The sequence below is a fragment of the Mus caroli genome, unplaced genomic scaffold, assembly GCF_978045245.1.
Source record: "Mus caroli unplaced genomic scaffold, Mus_caroli_1 scaffold_8, whole genome shotgun sequence".
NCBI lineage: Eukaryota > Metazoa > Chordata > Mammalia > Rodentia > Muridae > Mus > Mus caroli.
In genome coordinates, this window is record NW_028227263.1 from 5,251,465 (window position 1) to 5,258,907 (window position 7,443).

The following is a 7,443-nucleotide window of genomic DNA, read 5'->3' on the forward strand; positions in this document are numbered from 1 at the left end:
TAAGGCAAGTATTGGAGGTAAGTGTGGGGCCGGGAGCATATTTCTAGGGCAGGTCACATGGTGGTTCATCTCTCAGATACATCCTGACACAGGGACATTCTCAGTTGCTGCTGATTTCAAAGACACATTAACAAGAAAGATACATGGACTTGGGTGAACTTCAGTGGCTAAAAAAGAGAGAGAATTACAAACCAAATTGCATTTTAGATCAGTAAAACATACTTTGTAGAGCCAGGATTTTCTAGTCAGGAGTTGAGACATATTTTTGTAAGGGTGCTCTCATTTATCTCAGCTTCCTGTATTTTGTCTGCTAAATCTGACAACTGGGTCTGTTATCCTTGGTGTTCAGGGACATTGTGTGCACACCATAGCCACTGTCCAGTGATTAGTAGAGCTCTTTGTGAAATAGAGAAACTAGTGGTTGTATGCAGCCTGGTCTGAAGCCCTATGAAAACATGGAATGAAGATCAACCTCAGGAGAGGGCCTGCCAGCCCAGGTTAGACCATCATTACATTGAGCTTAGTTTACTGGGTGGAAGATGGGAACAGAGCCAGCACAGCACACCCCTCTCCCTTCAAACCCCTCTGGAGCATTGTGGGATGGAGTAATGGGGGTGGTGCATATTGTATTGGGAGCTCCGGTAAATGACTCTCCTGTTCTATTTTCAGTTTTAGAACATTTTACTCTGGACACATGTAAAATGATTTACTTTGAAACCTGAAATGTCATTTCATGCTAGATTTGAGAATTAGATGAAAGCAGTTTGGTGATACCCGGCCCTCCACGTGACAGGCCACATTGGAAAGTCCTGTCACCTGTCCCTGTCAGTCTGACTCTTAACTCACACCCAATGACCAATCCTTCAATACACCCTAACTGGCAGTCTTGTAGTAGGAAGTGGTAAATAAGCTATACACACACAGCACAGCTGGCCTCAATATGGGTCACCACCCTATCCTGACTTCTTAACAGAAGACTGCTTTCTCAATATTCAGGGTTATGTGTGTTCCAGATGCTTGCTGGACGGCGACTGGCAATGTGAAGTCCTATGAGGAATGTCCCTTAAATGACATGCTGGGAAATATTACAGGAGCTGGGTTTGGGAACAGTTGAGTTCTTTCTGCTCAAGGTATTCACTCACCTGAGACATCCTAGGCCCCTCAGGAAATCCTGATTTCCCTTCCATGTTATGTATAAGTCTAATTCTGTTCCTTGGCTTCCTGTCCTGGTTAGAATAGAGTTCCAAGAAAGGAAATTCTAGGTTCATTGTTGTCACCTAGATGAGGAGTCACATTGTCATGCCCCACACTCTGGGACCAGCAGCTGGTAATAGAGTAACCCATCCTCACTGCCCTTGTATCCTTCATAGTCCCATTGATGATAAGCCATGTCTTTCCAGTACCAAACCATACTCTCCAGTCAGTGTGTCCTGGTTGACAGGCTTAAACATGGCAATCTTTCCCTCAATATTGGATGAGATGTTGCATGTATAGAATAATGTGCTCAGGGACCTTGTATTCAGGGTGAACTCATGTTCATATGTTCATGGAGTCTATATCGGGTCTGTCATTGGCCTATTCTTTCTTTTAGTCCATGACCCAAGAGAATAAAACCAAAATATTATTTTTATACCGGAACAAATTGGTCATTACACAGAATTGTTACCTGAGTTTTAAAACTATTGTTAATTAGAATAAATCTCAGTACTTCTTTTGCCAGAGGCCCAAGCTACAACTCTTATCCTGAATCTAGACAGTGTTTCCCATGGCTCTGGTAAACCAGTCGGTTGTGACCATGTTCATCCTGCAAAGGTTTGTTGATGATCCCTGGATCCAGGATGTTCTCTTCTGCCTCTTCTTTGCCTTGTTCATGGCAGCCATAGCTGGCAATGGCCTGATCATCGCAACCATCCACAGAAGTCCCAACCTCCACACTCCCATGTACTTCTTCCTAGTCAATCTTTCCCTGATGGATGTGATCTGCACTGTGACTGTCTTGCCCAAAGTCCTGCAGAGCCTGGTGGCAGAGAACAGCATATCTTATGGGGGGTGCCTCACACAGATGTTTGTCTTCTCCTGGGTCCTAGGTTCTGAGCTTCTGCTTTTCTCTGCCATGGCCTATGACCGCTACCTTGCAATCTGTCGGCCACTGCACTATGGTACCCTCATGAGTGGCAGGGTCTGTGTGGCCCTTGCAACCTTTGTGTGGTTCACTGGAGCTCTCAATTCCTTGGTGCTCACTTGTCTGATGTTGCCATTGTCTTTCTGTGGTCCCAATCTCATCACACACTTCTTCTGTGAGATCCCTTCTGTATTGATACTGTCCTGCAGTCCCACCTTTATCAACGACATCATGACTGTTATTACAGACATGTTCCTGACAGGCCTGAACTTCCTATTGACTATGACATCCTATGTCTTCATCATCGCCAGCATCCTGCGCATCCGCTCAGCTGAGGGCAAGAAGCGTGCCTTCTCCACCTGCTCTGCCCACCTGGTTGTGGTCACCCTTTATTATTCCACTGTACTCTATACTTATGTCCGGCCAGCCCTAGGAACTGCTGGGTTCCTGGACAAACTCATTGCTGTTCTGTACACCACTGTGACCCCATCTCTGAACCCCCTTATCTATACCCTGAGAAATAAGGAATTTAAAACATCCTTTAAAAAACTCTTATTTCCCCATTGATGACTTTGAGCTTGGAGAAGAGCTCTAGAGGCAGTGGGTAAAGAGCTAAAAAGTTCATTCAAGCCTTCTTTTTCTCTTTTCTGACTCTGTAGCGCACAGTCTAAGTTACAGCCTGGGCTGCTGTCCAAAGTTTGTATGAGGAAAATCAGACTGTCTACCAAATAATACTAGTCTTCGACTCTTTTGAATGTATTAAATAGTTTTAACCATTCCTATTCTACATAGAAATGTGTGCTTAGAATTCAATGCTATTAAATGTTAATATATATCTATGACACACTGAATCAGATCTACTTAAATCTTGAGTGTTGTCCTTTTAATGAATGCTCTTTAAAATTTTTTGATTCTCTCCAGCAAAGGCAAAGAGTAAATGGTTACAGAAATAAAGAATAATAGACCCTGCCCACACTTCATGTAGATATTTGCTGATCTGATTTAACTGTTTTCATTTGTTGTATTATTATCTCAGTTTCTCCTGGTACTGAGTTCATCCACAAGATTCAGGGAAGAAAATCCTCATAGATAGCCTGAGTTAGGGGCTGAGTCTAGGAGCCTCTAATTCCTATGAAACCTTTCCTGATTTCAGTATCCATAGATGCGAGACCAGAATCAGACACTGGCATGATGGCCTCTTCTCAAACCCCATGTCATTGTAAAGGTTTGCTAAATCATAACTCTAACTTGTACCTCAACATATCTCCTGCCTGGATGAGTTTTATGTGACTTGACCATCATCAGGGGGTGCTATTATCCAATACTGAATGTCGTATTATAATGTTAACCTGACATGAGTTCAGTTTCACTGTGACAGGAACTTAGAAATAAAGAGCTTACAAGATGTATTTATGTTGGTATGAGTATACTTTGAGTATTTCACATGCTGTAGTGTTTTGGGTGATTATCAGATCTAAGCATACATAGTGTCATGTGACTTGTACAGAAGAGATGGCAAGAAGAAAACCCATAGAGTAGGGAAGCAGGATGGACAGAACTCAACAAGTGAGACAGAACCATGACAATGATTCATGTTGTGATGATTAATGTTCATGGTTACTTTAACTGGAGGAAGATCTCCTAGGAAACTGCTGAGAGATACCTCTATGGTTATCCACAAACTGTTTCCAATGAGTATTTACTGAGCAGCTGCACCTTGTCTTTAAGGTGGGTTGTACCTCCACATGCACTGGGGGTGATAAATCATAGGATAAATGAATGGAGAAAACAGTTTACATTTCTCTGTTCTTAGCTGCTACAAGGTCAAGAAGCATCTCCACCATACATCCTACTGCTATGGGGTTCTGCACCCAATGATTCCATAGTGGCATGTCACTTTTGACTAGTAAGGGAAGAGTAAGGGCATCTGGACAACTGAAGAAGAGTTCTTGGCTGCATGGAAAGTAGAGAGGATATGCTAGGAACTGATCCTTGATTTACCAGTGTTCATACTGAGATAGTAGTGTATCATACAGACAATAGAAACTGATGTAAGCAAGAACTTAGGTCAGAGAAGCAAGGCTCTTTTGTGTCCCTTTGATAAAGCAACATGACTTTCTCTCTAAAAGAAGAGCATCTGTCAGAACTTGGGGTATTGGTGATGTGGCCTAAGCTTTTATTTGGTGCACATCGATAAGCATGGACTAAGCATAACAACTAACACAGAACAAAAAAAACACATATGTGTAGGGTTCTGGGTCCTGCATCTGCTCCACCACAGGGCTTGGCCACTCAGGGAGTCAGGACACCGGAAGTTTAACTACGCTTAACCCCATGCTCTCTCTGGGTGGATGTTGGCCGTAGGGAAGTCTGAGGCACCTGAAAGCAGGAGCTGGCTCAGGAGTCCCAGGACCTGCAATGGGGCCAGGGCCATCTGGGTCTCAGGCTCTTGGACATCCAGGCACCACTGGAAGTTTCAGAAGAGCTGAGGACGGAATCTGGGCCCGATGGTAGCAGCAGTCTTAAGCTTGGGCTTGGTGGAGGCTGTGGTTGGGAGCACAGAGAGGCCTTCTATGGGAGATTAGACAGCAGCTCTATAGATGAAGACCTTCTCCATGGCTCTCCATGATGGATTCTGATGAAAAGAGACAGTCCATGGTTCTAAGGCATTTCTTGTCATGGTAAAACGTGGATATGTAAAACCATACCCCACTTCTCAGGATGGGTCTGAGATTAAATACCTTTTTCAGGGAAGAATGTCTGGGAAGGAAAGCTTATTGGCTAAGCCCTCTAGGGCTTAAATCCTCATTAAAATGGAGACCTGCATTGAGCCTCTGTGACCACAGGTCATGTCCTCTATATGTGGAGGGGTTTGGGGCAAACCCTTACATGACTGATGGTCACAACTTTATGGCGAGCTGCAGCTAGTAACTGGGGCCTGGTGCCCAGGAGTCAGGTGAAGTGCCTATGTCCCTTCAGGGTTTCCAGGACTTCAAGCCTTAGCTTAACCAGGGACCAAGCTACCTTTCATGGTTCCACACATGTGCAGGTTCTAAGTTTGACGGCACTTTTCTATAATGGTCAAAGCCAAAACACAAGGCCAGTCAAGGCAGATGGGAGACAGGATTACACTGTCAAAATGGCCTGTATCTTTTACCTAACATTGAGAAGGGTACAGGAGTCTCTTCAGAGCAAGCCTGACATTGTTGTTCCTCTGTGTATAGGTAAAGAGGTTCAGGATGTGTCTCAGAACCTAGTGCAATTAACTTCTCTCTGAATACAGTTGGAAATAGGCACAGAACTTGAATTAGTAACACAGAGCCCAATAAGGTGGGATGTATAGGTGAAAGCCTTCTGGTTCCTCTCAGCTCAGCACATGTGCTGAATGCTGCTGCTGCTGCTGCTGCTGCTGCTGCTGCTGCTGCTGCTGCTGCTGCTGCTGCTGCTGCTGCTGCTACATCCATAGGACAGCAGAGAAGCAGGAAAGTTGATGCCTCTGCAATAGTCATCCACACAAGAGTCATGATACTGTTCACACTTGAGGGGCTTCAGAAGAGCAGCAGTAACAGAAGGATCTCAATCTCATATAAGCAGTGGGTGATGAGCTTGGATACACAGAATGACAGCCACTGTGTCATGACACCAGCACTAATGGAATCACATGCCTATAGCTAGATCTCCACATACGTGTGGATTTATTCTAGAGCTATATATAGTGCAAAGAAAATCAACTGGCTGTGTAGTGATCATAGACCACGACCATGTGTGCTGGTCTGTGTACTGTACACTGTCTGAGGAGATCTGTGGGGATCTAGCCTGGCCAGAGCCTGGCCAAAGAGTTGCTCTCTGAAGAGGAGGGGGAGTCAGATCAAGGCGTGCTGCTGGGTCTCTTCTGCAGTCTGTGCTACTCCAGAGGAGTCTGTGAGACACAGAGGATGCTCCTAGGCTCAGCTATGAAAGCTTCAGGAGTGAATTTCTCTTTCCTAAAGTGTTATAGCTCTATACAACAGATGCTGTCAGGTCTTTGAAGAAATAAAGAAACACACTTGTGTGTGTGTGTGTGTGTGTGTGTGTGTGTGTGTGTGTGTGTGTGTGTGTGTTTTATTTCTTGTGGACAGTATCTTATATACATTTTGGGGTGGGTTGGGGTCTAAGAGCAGATGTATTCTACTAGCTTGGTCTGAGATGTTAGGAATGCCTCATCTACATGTGGAGGGGCTTTGGATACTGCACCTACATGACTGATTGTCACAGTCCTGTCCATGGGGTGTCATGGTCATGTGTTTCAGAATAGGAACCTGGTTGGGAGTAGATGAAACTCCTACCATCCTCAGGTATTAGAGTACTGGAGTTTCTGAATCCACTTGACCTTACCAAGTTTTTATCTGGTGACACAGTTCTACTTGCCTCACACATGTGTATCAGCAGCCCATAAGATAAAAACCACACAAAAGAAGAAGAGGTGGCCATTCTCCCATTGAAAAACATGGTGTTTTCCTTATACATCAGACCAACCAGTACCTTCAGCAGCACAAAGGATATGCAGATAATGACCATGGTGGCAAATTGCACAGAAAAAAAAAAAAAAGATACAGGGCTATGAAGTCTTGTGCAGGAACTCAGGAACTGACTAAAGGAATAATTCAAGTATTTTCTACGAACATCATATTATACAGGGATAAGAAGTAGTTGGTCAGAAACAGTTATAGACAAGGTACTATGAGAAGCCCTGAGGCATGAAGTCAATTACCAGTGTCTGGTTAGGACTCAACATCCATATGAACTGTACCAAGCATACTATGTCTTCAAGTATCTGAGAACAGATCACAATTTTAAAGTTTGGTTTCCATACTTGATCATTTGAAAAGTTTCCCTGCTGTCTGTATATTTCTTTTCTTTCTTTTTTTTTTTTAACATCTTTTCCTCAATTAAATTTCCAATGCTATCCCAAAAGTCCCCCATACCCTCCCCCCTACTTCCCTACCCACCCATTCCCATTTTTTTGGCCCTGGCATTCCCCTGTACTGGGGCATATAAAGTTTGCATGTCCAATGGGCCTCTCTTTCCAGTGATGGCCAACTAGGCCATTTTTGATACATATGCAGCTAGAGTCAAGAGCTCCGGGGTACTGGTTAGTTCATATTGTTGTTCCACCCATAGGGTTGCAGATCCCTTCAGCTCCTTTGGTACTTTCTCCAGCTCCTCCATTGGGGGCCCTGTGATCCATTCACTAGCTGACTGTGAGCATCCACTTCTGTGTTTGCCAGGCCCCGGCATAGTCTCACAAGAGACAGCTATATCTGGGTCCTTTCAGCAAAATC

The 7,443-nt window shown here is 44.2% G+C and overlaps 1 pseudogene; it reads left to right on the forward strand.

The window, feature by feature from the left end:
• Positions 1-1,765: 1,765 nt before the first annotated feature.
• On the forward strand, positions 1,766-2,730 carry LOC110299156 (olfactory receptor 13G1-like; annotated as a pseudogene).
• The last annotated feature ends 4,713 nt before the right edge of the window (positions 2,731-7,443 follow it).